This window comes from Chaetura pelagica, unplaced genomic scaffold (genome assembly GCF_000747805.2).
Source record: "Chaetura pelagica isolate M959 unplaced genomic scaffold, ChaPel_1.0 scaffold109, whole genome shotgun sequence".
NCBI lineage: Eukaryota > Metazoa > Chordata > Aves > Apodiformes > Apodidae > Chaetura > Chaetura pelagica.
The window spans coordinates 13,566,380-13,583,145 of NW_009970725.1; the positions used below are offsets into that span (position 1 = coordinate 13,566,380).

At 40.8% G+C, this 16,766-nt stretch overlaps 1 protein-coding gene across 1 annotated transcript in view; it reads left to right on the forward strand.

Annotated features, from left to right (window-relative positions):
• RAB31 (RAB31, member RAS oncogene family) overlaps positions 1-16,766 on the forward strand; it is an 89,886-nt gene that overhangs the window by 38,212 nt on the left and 34,908 nt on the right.

A 16,766-nucleotide genomic window follows, 5' to 3' on the forward strand; every position in this document is an offset into this window, starting at 1 on the left:
AGAACAGAAGAGCAAAGGGAGTAATACATACAAAATAAAAAGCTGGGGTGAAAAAAACCCTGCCAATTCTTCCTTGCTTATAGCCTTCAGCTTCCTCTTTTCTTTAACTTTTAAAGTTGTAACTTTGTCTAGTTACTGTTGTTTCATTTATGTTTCAAAATACTGAACCCACAGAATTGTTATTTGTGTTGCATTGAATTAAGCTGTATCTTTCAACTTTTCAGGATCGCTCTGTTGCAAAATGGTACTGAATGGGGAGGTCTGGTAGGATCTGTTGTCCAAAATCCCTGTGCTTATCGTTCTGCCACGTCTGAGATCTGCAGGAGATTTGGTCTCAGTCTCACACAGTCCCAAGTACTCAGGCTGTGACACAGAAAGTGTGTTTAGTACCCGAACAAGCTGTCCTGAGAGGAACTTCTCAGTACCTTCTCTGTAGCTGAGTCTCTTCCTGCTTTGGAGAGAAAGATCAAATCAGCTCATCTTCTAGCCCAGTTATTATTGTTCCTTGACATGATATCTTTAAATGTACTAAACTTAATGGTTTAGCATTGCCATTTGAAATGCTCCCAGCACGTTTTCATTGAGATTTGAAAAGTCCATATGCTTTTGGCCATTTCTGCTTTCTGATTTTTAACTGAAGATGATAAAAATTGGCCAAGTGAATAAAAACTTTCTTCTGCGAGTCAATGGTAAGTTGGATACTAATTTCCTAGTTATTTTTAAGTGTAGAGAGGAAAGTGCCTTAATGATAACAGCAACAACACCTGTTCCTGCTAATTTAAAGGGCTTTTCCCTAAAAAGTTGAATTTCCTGGTCCTAGTGGTACCAGCTTTGGGATCTGCTGAGTTTCATCCCTGCTGAAATCAACAGGAGGTAAAAACACTAAAGAAGTGCCTTGCACTGATAATGTCTTCCATTTATGAGCCTGTTTGGTGCAGACAGCTTTACTCTCAGCAAGTTCACAGCAGCACACAGTAAATCCACAGATATAAAACTCAGCCCTGGGTTTTATTATACTGTGCTTGCTGTTATCTCTTCTGTTTGCTTGCATGGGTGGCAGAGGGGAAAGCACCAGGTGGGTCATTAGATGATGCTATTTAAAATAAATGGTGATGTTTACTGTGTTAGGAAGAACTTCAGATTAAGTCAAGAGGTGAAATAAAAATGAAATCACTATTAATCTAAGTTAATTAAACATGATAGTTTGGGAATGGATTAACAAAAGTTTGTGTAAATCTAAATGTTTGTCAGATAATTTTTCACCAGTCCTGTACATGGATTCAGGAAAAGAAAATCCCAGATTTCAAGGATTTTAGACCTCTCCTTGATGCCATTTAATGTCCATGTAGATGGCTAATATAATAGCTAATGGCTAATTCCAGTAAATCTCAACTCATCTCTCCCTGATGCCCCAAGGGAATACATGTGTTGTAACATGTCTGGAGGGTAATGAATGCAGGTTTCCAAAGGCTGTGTGTGGCTGGCATATGTATCTTAATCTTGTGTGAAGAAGATGCTGTTAGCAGCTGGCCAACCTTTAGGCTGCTGATAAAAGGAGACTACCTCAGACCTTCCATGGTAATCAGAGACTGCTGATTTTACATGTTATCTGCTAAAAAGGAACTGATAAACAGAGGCTGAGTTTTTGGTGATAAAATAATTTCTTAAATCCTTAGCCCCTGTCCCACTCTCATGGCATTTCCTGGATTTCTCGAGGTTACTGGCTTCTGGTGCCTTTGGCCACCAGAGAGACAAAAGAAGAGTTGTTTCCCTCCGGTTGTTGGTAGGTGACATACCCTCTACTACAGTTCTGCTAATGTGGAGCAAAATCCAGGGGCCAGAAGGCTGGTTCCCATTTATTAAAGGAAATGTCTTTATATAGCTGCCCACTGAAACTCTGCCTCCTTCCGCTCTGTCATCTGTTGCTGCAATAGGGAAGGGATCAGGCTTTCTTTTCTCCAAGACTGAGGTTTTCAACTGGTGTTTCAGTTGGCATTCATAATTTATGTGGCTTTTTTCTTCCTCTTTGCTATGAAATGCAATAATAAGTTGCAGGTGTTACAAATTGGTAGGGGAATGTCTGGACATTGAATTGAGTTGCTTACTGAGCTTGGATGGGCAAATGCGAAGGTAATTCAGCCAATTCAGCCCTTTTACCACTTTTACAGGTGACTGCTGGACAATTTTTTATATTACTGAAATATTAAACTGAACACCAAGAGCCATTTCCTCAAATGCTGTAACTAGTTAATGTGCATATAGTTTACTGCACAAGAGCCACTGCCTTCATATTAAACTATAGTGTTTAGATTGGATTATCAATTCCATACTAACTGGAAGATTTTTAATATCTTCTGTGTGAGGGGACAGGTATGTGTATATATATATAAAATTATTATTATTATGGTTTTTTTTCCTATTTAGTAAGTGACACTAATAAGGCCGTATTTTGAAATTATGGCCCCTAATTATAGGATTTGACAACAGAAGTGTTGGAGTATGAACAGAAACTTCTGTCAAGCAGAAATTCAGGTCAAAGATTATATCTTCATCATACCATTATTTTTAAAATTTCAGCTGCTACAAATATTTGTGGGGAAGGTTCATTTAGAAAAATAATTTGATTAGGAAAGAATGACAAAGAATTCTTTATCCCATTTTTTGCTGCCAAACTGTACTCAAAAGCAACATTTGTCTGGATGCTGTTGCCTAACACATTTACTGAACTGTGAAGGCCTGGGGTTATTTATGTATTTAGTCTGAAAACTGAATTTCGTTTCTCTGATCACTACATTGCACAATGATGATGAATGATACTTAACCAGATTGTTATGCTGGTGTGTGTATGTGTGAGGCCTACAGAGATAACAGCCCCTGCAATTAATACTCATTATCATTGACAATGTGAGGTACAGTGACTTGTAAGTTACTTCCTTAACACTTATCTCTTGCTTAATTTTTCAGGTTCGGTGCTAATTATCAGGGTTCCTAAGTAGAGGTTATTCACACAGATTTTTTAAATAGGTATTTATCTATGTGAGAAATAGTAAGTCGAGTGGATTTTTATGACTGCATATGTTGAGACAGAATGAATAGGAAAAGGATGGCAGTGTGCAGATGTTAAAAAGTCTCCCAAATTAGTCCAGAAAAAACCTCTGACCATTTCAGTTGCCAGAATCAGATACTGCTCTCAGGAAAATGACATAGACATTAAAGCAGGACTTGCAATTTTACTTTGTTTTACTTTGGCTTTATTCAGCTCCTCCATGTTGAGGTTTCTCATGCTGCTAAGATTTGCTGAGTTTGCTCTTGGTTCCTTCTTCACTGGGTGGGGGCTGAGTGGTTACCACCATGTCATATACCACAGTAGGAATTTCCCATGGTAAACCGGGGCTCTTGTTTCTCCTCCTCACCTGAAACATGAAGTAGTGAATACAGAAGTGACCATACTTGTGTATCTGTGGTGGTGTTCAGCTGGGAAATCAGCAAGCCAATAACAGGGAGAGATCATTAAGGTGAACTTGGGTGGTGGGAGTGAAGAGATGGGAGAACATACCATGAAATGTTGAGACAATAAGCTTTCTTAGCACTTACAGGGCATCTGGCAGGGTAGGTTTACCTGCTGGTCTGTGTTATCAAGAGAATTCTATGACTCAACAATCAGCAGCATGATTCTGGTTTGGGCAACAGTGACTCTTACAAAGTCCCACACCTATAGATCTCCTCAAAATGAGTAACAACAACTAAGTCCATCTGAGGTTACAACATTGTTGATGCTTTGCAGATTGAGTGGGTTTTTCCTTTCATGGTACATTAATACAATTATGTATTTGTGGGATATGGGCATCCCCTTGTCCCTGCCTTTGCTACGTTCACACCACGTGTTGTCATGCACAGCTCCCAAGGTGGTAACAGCAGTAGGAGGTGCCTGTGTTTCCAAAGGAAGGTGCTCCGACACTCTTCTTCTTTCCATCTCAGTCGTTCCACTTCTCTTATTCTTGTAACTGCATCAAGCAGTCCTCTTTCTCTCCTTACCCAGCTCTTGGTTTCCAGGTCAGTAACTCAATTTAGCCAGTGTTCCTTTCTCCTTTCCTCCTGACCCAGTATGGTCAAGTGGACTGTTTCCGTCTCCCTCAGTAGCAGGAGTCACCAGGTGGTGCTATTTCCCAATCAAATGCCCTCCCTCCCATTGCAGCGCCGTCCAAGCTTTGTAGAAGGGTTTTATAGTGTTTGTTTTTGTGATGGAGCTTTCTTTGGTGGGCAACTGTGTCAGGCAGTGAGGGATCTTGCTCCTCACCATGTGTTCAGTGTCGAGGTTTTTTTTGGGTTTTTTTGTTGTTTTTTTTTAGCAAAGTTGTTCTTGAGACTTAAACAGCCAGTGCCTTGTGAGGTCCTAAAAATGCTGGACTGTTTTGATGGACTCAAAATCTGCTTTACTGTAAAGGATGAGCAAGACTCACTACAGATGCCTTCAGACTGCACTGTTTGGTCCCCCGACCCAGTGGGAGGGGTTGGTTTTTTTTGCAGGTTTCTTGGCATCTGCTGCTACTCCAAAGATTTGTGTGTGTGCATGCATGTGTGACTGCCCCCTGAAAGGTGCTCCTCTTGTTTCTCCTTTCATCTTCTCCACCCTGTTACTCATCTAGATTGATACCACCTTACTGGCAGCTGCTTTTTATAGAGATCATGCTCTTACTTGAAACAATAGATGCTGTTCAAAACAAGGAGTTCAGCATCTTAAGCGAATAGCTAATGGCCCCAAAAACCACATTTTGAGATGAAGGAATGTGAATAAACACCAAGTTCACATCTTCCTTTTCACCAGGCTAAGCACTTCTTTCTCCACAGCCATCTGTACCACATGCTGTCAAGGACGTAAGGAATTGATTGATTGAGATTCTGCTCCTTCATTTCAATTTAAAATTCTCCAGTTCTCTCAGCAGTTCAGCTACTGCTCTGAATTTGATAACTTGTGTGGAGAGGGGAAGGAAATGTGTAAGAAAAGATGCAGAGAACTAGCTGGAAATTTGAAGGGGGAAAGCAGTTTCTAAATAATCTCAATAATGATTGAAGGCTGTTATCTTTGCCATCCACACTCAAGCTTGCACATTGTGCAATAAGATGCAGCAATCAAGCATATATATTTGAATTAGAATATACTTTGGGGGGGTTGCATTTTTTTAAACTGAAGTAGATGAACTTTAAAAATGGCTCCTGGGCCTTCAAGGGCTAAGTTGGCTGCATTGTTCATTTGTTGTTGTTATTTTTTAATCTACAATGTTTGTATTCTTGACTTATGTTGAAGTGAAAGGAACTGAGGTCGCTGGAGTACTGACCTGCGGGCTATATTTTCTTCATCAGTTGCATTTTTGCTTGGCCTTATAAAATCACAGAATGGTTAAGGTTGGAAAGAACCTTAAAGATCATCAGGTTCCAACCTCCCTATAGTGAACAGGGACAAATATGGTTTTATTATATTATTTTTTTATCTATTGGAGTTATTTTAAAGAATATCTCTGAAGGCTGCCTCTTTGTTCTTCCTTCCCCTCTGCATCCCCCTATCTCATAAAGATTGCTTTTTGATCCCCCTGCCAACTTTACAAACCAAAGAGAGTTGGCAGGATGTGGAAGAGCAGGACAGCTTGTAAGCTCTGGGTAAGTGTACAGTAGCCACATGGGTCACTTTGTGATTTCTTGGGTAGTAAATACTTTAACTGACTGTTAATCCTTCCACCCGCTGCTAGTATGGTGTAAAACAAGGATTTGTTCCTTACTGCTGATAAAATGCCCTATCAGTCACTGGACTGTGTACTAAGTAAAGAGAGCTTCCTTTCTGACTAGGTCATCTTACTGGCACTGTCTTACCTTCTTTCAGGGTGATACTGTTCCTTCTCTTGAGTCCCCACATTTGGAGAAACCTTTTCACACTCAGAAACAAATCTTTAGCTGAAGTTAGTGGGGTGTCTACTAGGTATCAGATGAGAGAGACTACTTTGGTGAAGAAAGAGGAGAAAAGATACAGCTGGTCTACTCACCTTAAAGTTCTTCAGGCTGCAGCTGTGACTGTCCATGCCTTCAACTCCACATGAAGAGCTTGGGATTGGAGCCCTAGTTATGCTTGCAGGATAATGCCAGGTATCTTGGAAACACTCTAGGAGAGACTTTGGTTTAATATAATGTTACAGATACAAAGATATGAATGTCTCTAGGAAAGTGAATTTATTGTTAAAATGAGCTACTATACAGATATTAGCTGCTCTTCAGCCTCTCTAGCCAGATCCATCACTTTGATAGGATGATCAAGTGCTTTTAGCCATCTTTTCTTGCCATCGTACTGTCTAGTTTGCTAAGGCCATGGGGGTCCTCTAGGTCTCTGGGCATATCTCTGACAAAAGTAGATAGATGGAGAGATTGTAACTAATATTGCAGTCCGGTGGTGGATGAGGGTTGGAAATATACTTTTCTGTCAATAAGAGTGGAAAAAATGCAGCAAGGTATTAAGGAAATTTGAAACTTGGGCATTAGGGTTTTCTGTCTCCAAAAGATTAGTGGGTTGGGATCTGGTGGAGAGCAATGGATGTGTCACAGTGAATACAGACAAACTTATTAACTCCAGAGAAACCTACAAAATGGCAGGACAAGTAGGACTGGCTCCAAGCATGACAGATAGCAGACAAGTTATGCATGCCTGAGTTTAATGCCACAGGAGGATGTTTGCAGGATGCATGTGAAAGGAAGCCACAGGATGAATAATCACAGCTGGTAGAAGAGCCAAAACCTGGCAGAAGGTGTTTGGCTTTGGTGGCCGTTTGGGACTGGGAGAGGAGGATAGCACAGCAGCCCCATCCAGCTCTGGGGCGAAGCAGATGGGCAGTCACTTTGCACGTTTTGTTAACTGATGTGGACAAAAGAAAAACAACTTGAGAGAAGGGCTCAGATAATATGTTATACATTCACAGGACAGATATCATTAAGCCCTGGCCAGCAGATATTTTAGTATCTTAAAATAGCCACCAGGAATATGCAGGTGGTAATGAAGACACATATAAATACCAAAAATATGAATTTGCCACACCACTACATCCCAAGGCATGTAGACTTTTTTTTTGTCTTGTACTATCTGAACACTTTACAACTTTCACTGGTTTAAATCCTCATAATGCTGTTACAAGGTAAAATCATGTCATTATTGTTTTCATTTAACAGTTAGTGAGCTGAGAATGGTAAGAGCCAAGAATTCCTAAGCCAAATGCAGTCCTTGCAACGGTAGGAGGAGGGATTGTATTCTAACATAACAGGACTGATGGTTGGGCATAGAAGAATGTCTCTGAGAACAAGCAGTGGACTTCCCACATGTAGAGGGAATTAATCTAATTCTAATGTGCATCAGAGGAAAAAGTCTTATTCTGTAGCTAATGAGAATCATAAAATCATTAAGGTTGGAGGGGACCTTAAAGATCATCAAGTTCCAATCCCCCTGCCATGAGCAGGGAACCCCACCACTAGATCAGGTTGCACAAAACCTCATCCAACCTGGCCTTAAAAACCTCCAGGGATGGAGCATCAACAGCCTCCCTGGGCAACCCATTCCAGTTCCTCACCACTCTAAGAGTGAAGAATTTCTTCCTAATATCTAACCTAAATCTCCCCCTTTGTCAGTTTAAAACCATTACCCCTTGTCCTATCACTATCTTCTCTGATGAAAAGCCCCTCCCCAGCTTTCCTGTAAGCCCTTTTCAAGCACTGGAAGGCTGCTATAAGGTCTCCTTGGAGCCTTCTCTTCTCTACTCATGCTTCTCTTCCTCTATTTGTGCTCTACAACACCAGCATTGGCCTGAAATTACGCAATTAGAAATTGTGTGTAGGGAGAATTGGAAGAATTGACTCAGCTCATTTTAACTTTATGGGATTCATATACCAACTGACTGAAAAGTATTACCACTTATTGTGAGTTTAAAGAAGGGCATTCAACAAACAGAAATACAGACAAGGTTGTTATTGTAAGGTTCACACATGGCTAAATGACCAAAATAACTGTGTTGGTTCCTATTGAAGAAGCAAGACACTGCAGAATAATCCCCCCCCTAAAAACTCAGTTGCATCCAGATCTGTGTGTTTGTGCTGGGATCTTGGGGAACTCTGTTTCAATATTCAATGAGAGCATTACTGTTCATCTGGCAAGTACCCATCACCTGGGAAAGTGCATGATAGCACACAGACAGTCCTGGAGGTCAGCTCTTGTTCCAGTTCTTCCCTTTCAAAAATTTGCTTTGCAACTGAGCACACCAGAGACCTTCGCAGAAAAATGGTAAGAGCCAAGAATTCCTAAGCCAAATGCAGTCCTTGCAACGGTAGGAGGAGGGATTGTATTCTAACATAACAGGACTGATGGTTGGGCATAGAAGAATGTCTCTGAGAACAAGCAGTGGACTTCCCACATGTAGAGGGAATTAATCTAATTCTAATGTGCATCAGAGGAAAAAGTCTTATTCTGTAGCTAATGAGAATCATAAAATCATTAAGGTTGGAGGGGACCTTAAAGATCATCAAGTTCCAATCCCCCTGCCATGAGCAGGGAACCCCACCACTAGATCAGGTTGCACAAAACCTCATCCAACCTGGCCTTAAAAACCTCCAGGGATGGAGCATCAACAGCCTCCCTGGGCAACCCATTCCAGTTCCTCACCACTCTAAGAGTGAAGAATTTCTTCCTAATATCTAACCTAAATCTCCCCCTTTGTCAGTTTAAAACCATTACCCCTTGTCCTATCACTATCTTCTCTGATGAAAAGCCCCTCCCCAGCTTTCCTGTAAGCCCTTTTCAAGCACTGGAAGGCTGCTATAAGGTCTCCTTGGAGCCTTCTCTTCTCTACTCATGCTTCTCTTCCTCTATTTGTGCTCTACAACACCAGCATTGGCCTGAAATTACGCTAGCAATTAGAAATTGTGTGTAGGGAGAATTGGAAGAATTGACTCAGCTCATTTTAACTTTATGGGATTCATATACCAACTGACTGAAAAGTATTACCACTTATTGTGAGTTTAAAGAAGGGCATTCAACAAACAGAAATACAGACAAGGTTGTTATTGTAAGGTTCACACATGGCTAAATGACCAAAATAACTGTGTTGGTTCCTATTGAAGAAGCAAGACACTGCAGAATAATCCCCCCCCTAAAAACTCAGTTGCATCCAGATCTGTGTGTTTGTGCTGGGATCTTGGGGAACTCTGTTTCAATATTCAATGAGAGCATTACTGTTCATCTGGCAAGTACCCATCACCTGGGAAAGTGCATGATAGCACACAGACAGTCCTGGAGGTCAGCTCTTGTTCCAGTTCTTCCCTTTCAAAAATTTGCTTTGCAACTGAGCACACCAGAGACCTTCGCAGAAATTCCTTGTACATCAATGGTGGCCTAAGTCTGTGTCTGGTGTTGTCCAGAGCTCCTGTTGCACAAGTATGTTGCCAGACTTGTGCAAGCTTTTCAGAGTACCGGGGTTAGTGAATAAATCAAACAATTAAAGGTGGTGATCATGGGGTAGAGTGGAAAAACACAACAGACCTCTTGTTTAGTAGAAAGCCTGACTGGGAGTTCAAAAACTGTGCTGCTACTTTGGGAAGTAGGCGTGCCCCTGTGCTGGGTCTGTCTCTCTGGAAGGGGGATCCCTGCAAATCAACAGGAAGATTATCTTCTCTGAGAAACATGTTGCTGACAAGGGTAATAATCTGTTTCTCATTGTACAGGGCTGTAGTGGAAACTGGAAATTATGAGAATTATTTGGGTCCTGAGTGAGATGCATGGTTTTTTGACCACAGAAGTAAGTGTTCAGAGCACCCTGGCCTATGTCACTTTGGTCCAGGCTGAAGCCTCAGGCAGTTTTGTGTTGGTGAAGCAGCTGTGAGCCAACATGTCAGCCTAAGGGCTGCTCCTGCATTTTAATCTGTGGTGGGATTTGCTCACTTGATACATCTTGCAGATGGAAAAGCTGAATACAGTGAGAAGTTATTTGCACTTTTTCCTAGACACCACTTCACAGTGCAGGGCTGCATTTTTGCTGGGACAAGCCTGATGCTTGGCAGATTCATTTCAGTCCCAGGGGTGTCTCTGAACCTACATCTCCTGAAATGTATTTCTCCTTATAGCAGTGTCTTCAGAGAAGTAAGTGATACTCCAATACAAGAAAGGATGAAGAATGTGTTTAAGATGACCCAAAGTTTATTGGGTAGAGTGATTATTTGATTAAAATACTGACCTTGGAAACTTCGGTCAGGGGTTTGTTGTGCATAACTCTTCCTTGTATGTTCATATGGTTGATAAAAATCCAAAGCCAGTTTGAGATGCTCTTCAAACTGCCTGCCACAGCCTTCCAGAGCAGCTGTAACTGGATTAGTAAGACATGGGAAGTATTGCAATGCTGCCTGCATCTGATCGTCTGAGTAATGATTAAAATGTTACAGGCAAGCATAGAGGACTCAAGCAGGCTGCAAACTGCAAAGCTTTATTTTGCTGTTCAGCTCATTGCTTTTTTACCTCCAAATGGAACCTAAGACAGTTGTAATCCTGTATTCAGCCTTACCACATCACGTGCCTTTGGATCAAGGACTGACATCTCTGAAAGCATCGAAGATGCAGGTTGGGTATCTCAGTGCTGCATGCCAGGCCTTGCCTGAGGAGTCACATTCCTCCTAGATGCAAGGCTTGACCAGAGCTGAGCACACATTTCTGCAAAAGCCCAGTGATACTTTACAGTGCATGCCTAGCCATTTGTTTGATGATAGCTAATAAAATGCTAACCATCTTAGCAGTGCTGTGATGTGATTACACTGCTGTGAATTTTCAAGTCCCATCAAAGTCGTGCTGAGGATAATGGGAATGGGCCAAAGGGATTCAGCTGTAAATCAAAAACTAAAGCGTGGCCAATTTCGACAGTGGAAAGAACGCCTATTTTAATGTGCATAAGCTGAACTGCCAAGTCAAAACCAGCTGTGCTTTACAGAGCTACTAGAATGAAAGGTCTCCTTCCATCTGTATTTTTTCTGACTCATTGATTATTTTTCTTCCCCCAGAGTTTAAACTGTGTCTTTCTACATCAGCTTTGCCTGGACAGTTGCAGAGATTTTGAGTACCTTTTTTTTTTTTTGTATTTGAAATATCAATTGCCCTGATGATAAAGGAGGTGGTGAAGAACTGGAATGGGTTTCCCAGGGAGGTTGCTGATGCCCCATCCCTGGAGGTTTTTAAGGTCAGGTTGGACGAGATTTTGTGCAACCTGATCTAGTGGTAGGGTTCCCTGCTTATGACAGGGGGGTTGGAACTTGATGATCTTCGAGGTCCCTTCCAACCTTAATATTTCTATAATTCTATGACAGTCTTCTCCTTTTTGGCAACTTTCATACCAATTTGAATGTTTTCATGTGTACATCTTAATTTCTCCAACAGTGAAAGTTCTACACTGGGCAAAGCAGGGACCCCTCCTTCCTCCCTGCTGTAACACCAGCAGGAGTCAAATAGGTTTAACAAAGAGGATAATTTAGCTTGGGAAATCATGACCGTAAACTGGCTCCTCTGTTATTTTTCAGTTACTTATGAACCAGCCAAGAAGTTTGTCCAGAGGCATGAATATGTGACAGGGAGCCAGGGATTGTTGCTTCTCTCTATAACCAGGAACAGCCAGCTTCCTCTCTGAGCAGATCTTCCAGGACAGTGGAACAACTTTTGACTGTACTCTTGTTCTGGATGTTTGATTGAGCCTTCCCCTCATGCCATGTCTGAAAGATGACATGAGGCACCATGATCTCACTGGAAGGACCACGGAGGAGATTGTTAGTGGGCCAAATTTGACCTTGGTTGTTTCTGGTGCATGCACTTTTGGCACCTCTTGATGATAACATAACTTGAGAAATCTTCAAAACTTCTCGTTGGTCAGCTCCAGCATTGTCTTCTGCCTGCAACGTGCATTTTCATTGGAGTGAGCAGCTTTGTAATTCCAGGAGTATGCATGATGAAGAAGCTATGCCATGAGAAGGTGCTTAGGGGTTTCATTAAATCAACCTGGACTGCATTGGTCATACTCCTTTTCTCTTGATCAGGGATCCTCAGAGGAAGGGCTGAGCTTCCTAATGCTTGTGGTGCCTTTGCTGTTAGGGTGGTTAGTAGGGAGGCTTTTGGGGAACCCAAAAAGGGCTCTGAGAGTGGTTGCATTCCAGATGTGAGGTGCAGGGGAGTCCCACCAAGTTCAGTGGAAGCCACATGAATAATGAGATTGGTTTCCTGTTTGTGGGAAAGGATAAAGGCTTGTCACTTGCAAGTGTTTCTCATATTATTGCTGAAATTTGCTTTATCTGCTTTTCTGGAGCACTTGGTATTAATACCTTTGAGGTTGTTAAGATATGATTATTCTTCTGATATGTGAGATAAAAACATGTTGAACCCCAAATGGTTTTAATGAGACTTCTGCCTGTAGATCATGTCTGAGTAAATCTTGGTTATTGACGAAGCCCTTTGAAGGGACAGACGTTTTTAAAGTGTAAAAAATTCTACAAATGGAAATACTGTGGAAATAGCTTTTTCTAAGCTGATGGGAAAACTTCCATCCTTTAAAGGTGCCATGTGTTGGATCCCTAGTATATAGAGATCAGTTCTCCTTTACTCTTCTGCAGATTTTTGCAGCACCCACCTCCAGGGTATCTAAAGCTTCTTTTAAAGCTGAAATGGGAAGTTAGTCATGAGATCTGTGATGGTTACAAGCCAGATGTTATTTTTTTTCTTACATTGCAAGTAGGAGGACAGAAGGCAGTTTCTTCACTATGTTCATTCGTAATGTGCTGTTTACTCACATGAAGTGCTGTCTAGTATTCTTGTTTTGTGTTTCCAAAATCCTAGAGTCATAAAAGGATTTTTGCATGATTTATCTAATTTTACATATATTTTAAAAGCCCTCTGCTAACAACATAGCACAGAAAGATTCTGCGTAGTCAAGAATAGAATAGCTGTTGCAGCAGTGTGCATAATTATAGGGCTGCTGTTTAGTCATCAGTCAAGGCATGTGTGGACTTTTTGTGAATTCAACATTTATTCCGTTTCAGGTGTAAAAAGAACTTACATGAGAAGTTTAGTTTACGCAGCATAATAAGGCTTGACCCATCTGAATCTATTGAAGTATAATATAATATCAAGACTAAAGACCAACATCCTAATCGGGGTTTACAGGGTAGTGTAGTTCCCTTCAGTTTGGAAAAGTGCTTGGAAGACTGAGCCCCATGATTGTGCAAAGATATAAATGAGACATCCAGACTTAAAGGAGCGAAATTCTCCTGCCTTTTACTTTTTTTTTCTGTCAGGATGCACACGCGTGGAACAGTGGACAGAGGAACCTACCAGCTGTTTATTTGTAATGGGAGAATGGTTTTCTTTTTTAATATATTGAATTTCTGCTTCTTAAAAAAAAAAAATAAATCATCTTCTATGCTGCTGCAAATCAGCCAGAAAAAATCAGCAGGTCAGTTCTCAGCTGCCAGCATCGTGTAATTCTAATGGCTTGAAGTACAGTCTTGTCTCCTTTGCAGTAACATGAGCTGAGAAGAGTCAGGTAGGGTGGTTCTCCATGAGCAGGCGTGTGGGTGGAAGCACTGTTTTTTTGTTGCATGCTGCTCTCCATTCTGGTGCTCTTAAATTCCTTGTGCCTAAATCTGTGTGTGGGTAAAGGATTTTAGATGAACAGAGAGTATCTTTTCAGGGTTAAAGAGTAAAAATCAGGAATCAGTTATACTTGCATTGGCTCCTTGTATTTAACAGAAACATCTGATACAGCTTGAGATTCCCATATCCGTTTTGCTGACCAGTGGGGGATTTTGAAGTTGTAGCTACTTCTGGTGAGCTAATCACAGTTCACTTACTGTGGATTACATTTCTGCTGCTTTCCTTCCTCCCCACCCTACTCCACCCTTTTTGCTTATCTTGGTACAATGCAGTTTATAACTGATATATTTTAAGTGTCCCACCAGACTTAGTAAGAAGAAAGGAGAAAAGCAAAATGTGCAGTTGGTTCCACGAGTGAGTCATCAAATGCATCATGAGCATCTTGATTCAGAATAATGATTGTATATTTATTCCTTTCTTGCCACTCCTTTCATGGAGTGGTATAGTGTTGATCATGATGAGTCAGTTAGTATAGTGCTGACACTAGATAAGCATTTTTCTGAAGAATTACAGAATCTGTTCCTTAAAGTGCATCATAGCTCCTGAGAACATGTTTTTGGTTTTTGAAACTTGTCCAATCCACTCAGCTGAATACCACTGTGACCTTTTACATAAGCAGAAATTTTGTTTCTTGGTGTACATTTGATGTTATATGTACACTATCATGAATTTAAAAAAAAAAAAGGATTACAGGGTGTAAAAGCTGGCTAAAAGGAGAACTTTGAGAACTTAAAAAAGAAGTAATCTGCATTCATGAATGTTACAAAAGCATGTGGCTTGAAATGTCTGTTATAATCCTTTGAAGAAAAAGGTACAAAAAAAGGATGATCATCCCCATCAGATGTTAGAAAAATGGATGTTTGTAGAGGAAGACCATATAGCAAAGGAAAAAGCAGATGGTAGCAGGAAAGCTTTGTATGGCTTTAGTAAAGAGGTTCAATTAAATACACTGCTGAGAAGTGAATGCCTTTTCTGCTTCTTTGAGGTGACCGTGCTTTCCTTCACTCCTGCAAGATCAACCTGGGAGATAGTTCCCTATTGTCAGCAAAATATAAGGTCTGTTTAGTGGTAAAAGATTTTATTCCTAAATTTTCAAGTTGTTGTATAATGTTCATACACCATGATTTGCCTTGCTTTCAGGCAGGTGATTGTCTTAATTTGACAGGTGTGGGTAAGATAACATGGACTGAAAATTGTCTTAAGTGGTTTTAAATCCGATATTGGAATGATAATCACTGCCTTAAGTAGGAAGCTTTTTCTTTTTCATTTCCTTCCCCTCTGTGCTCTAATTATACTCTTGTAGCCAGCCATTTGTGTCCTCCACCAAACAAAGAGAAGCTGGGAGTGCTTGTTTCAACTGAACCCCTTGGTGCAATGAGCTGCCTGGCTCCTGGGAAGCACTGGCCACTCACTGACTGCAGCAGTGGTAACCCTAAGGATGGGTTCATCTGTGGTCCATGTCCGTTGATTCCCCTGGAGTTACACCAGGGGTATATTTAGCCCTCTCTGTAGTCCAAGCAACCCCAAGAGCTAAGAATGTTGTTAAGCTTTTTGAGGGCTATTGGTATGCCTGGCACATGCTTAAGTTTAGCTGTGCTTGTTGCGAGGGATGTGAGGGCAATAGAAACCCTTAAAGTTCATGTAACGTAGATGTGAAACATTAGTAAGACTCAGAAACTGAAAGATGAAGAGGTAGGAACTTCCAGGAAAACGAGCTAAACTTTCATCCAGGCTTGTGGATGTCACGTCCCTGCCGGAGACCAGGCTCCTCTTGCTCGGGAGCTGTGATTGCAGTTGCCCTTCTGAGTGATCTGTCAAGGGAAGATTAAGGAAGCAGGTAAAACTAAAGCACCGTTAGGTTATGGGAGTCAGCATCTAGTTATCAACATGGTGGCAGAAACTCTGTCCCTGCAAGAGGGAAATGTAATTCCTTGTACCCAGAGGTTGGTAGTTCTGTTTTCTCTGTAACATTTAAAATCCAGATAAATAATTGAATCATCAGTTTCAATGCAGGGGAGTTGTAGGGTGTTGTTGTTTTTTTGGGTTGTTTTGTTTTCTGCTATCCTGGTCTGGTAATTATACAGAGATGTCAGCTGGAATCGCTAACGAAGGCAAAATTTGGGAATAGCAACAGGATGTGTTGCTGCTATTGATCAAAGGGTGTGGGGATGGTTTTAAACACGGGTCCTCTCTTTGATCTTTTTTTCCTATTGACTGAACACAGTAGATAAACAACTGTCTGTGTAGCATGAGCATTTATTACAGCTTTTAAGCTGACTAAGGACAGCTTTGAATTACATATGAGAGTTTAAATGATAGTTTTCTAATAAGTGCTGTCTATAAAGACTGCACTTGCAGTGGCAATACAGTTTCATTGGAGTGTGGTGAAAGGAAGTCTAAATACAGGCATTCTTTTTATTTCATATTCAAAAAGAATATAAAATATTGCAAAACTGATTACAGGAAAAGCAAAGCTTTTTAATATATAGTTGTGTGTGAGCAAAGGCAGCTTTTTAAAAAATATGTAGTTCTGTGTACTGTGCTCTCTCAAACTGTGTTCTCTTGTCTTGGCACTTTTAGAGAAGTTTGTGTAAATTAAGAAAAATGTCCTAAAATGTGGATACAAATGGAACCACCAGGTGCAATCTGGTAGTTCTGCAATCACTTTCAATGATATTAATAGAAAACTTTCAATTGACTTTTTAATGAGTTAGATTGGACCCTGGGCTGTCATTGTTAATGTCTTGGAAAGGTCAGGATTGATTTTCTGGCATCTTTTTTGTCTCTAAAGGATGCTTTTTGCAATTCTGTGGGAGGCACAGCGATATTGCTATTCTTCTTCCTTGATAGTTCCCTAACTACGTTCTTCTAACTACCATCTAAAGCTTTGTGGAATAACTGAAACAAACTGAAAAATGGTGCATTTTGGGCAAGTTGTTAATCTCTTAAATGCCTAAAATACTATTTCTGCATAATGTGAAACTTTCCCCTGCGCTCCATGCCCGTGGCTATTCTGAATTTTATTCTAATACTGTACTGCTGTTATTTTTCCTGACTGGCTGGGGGG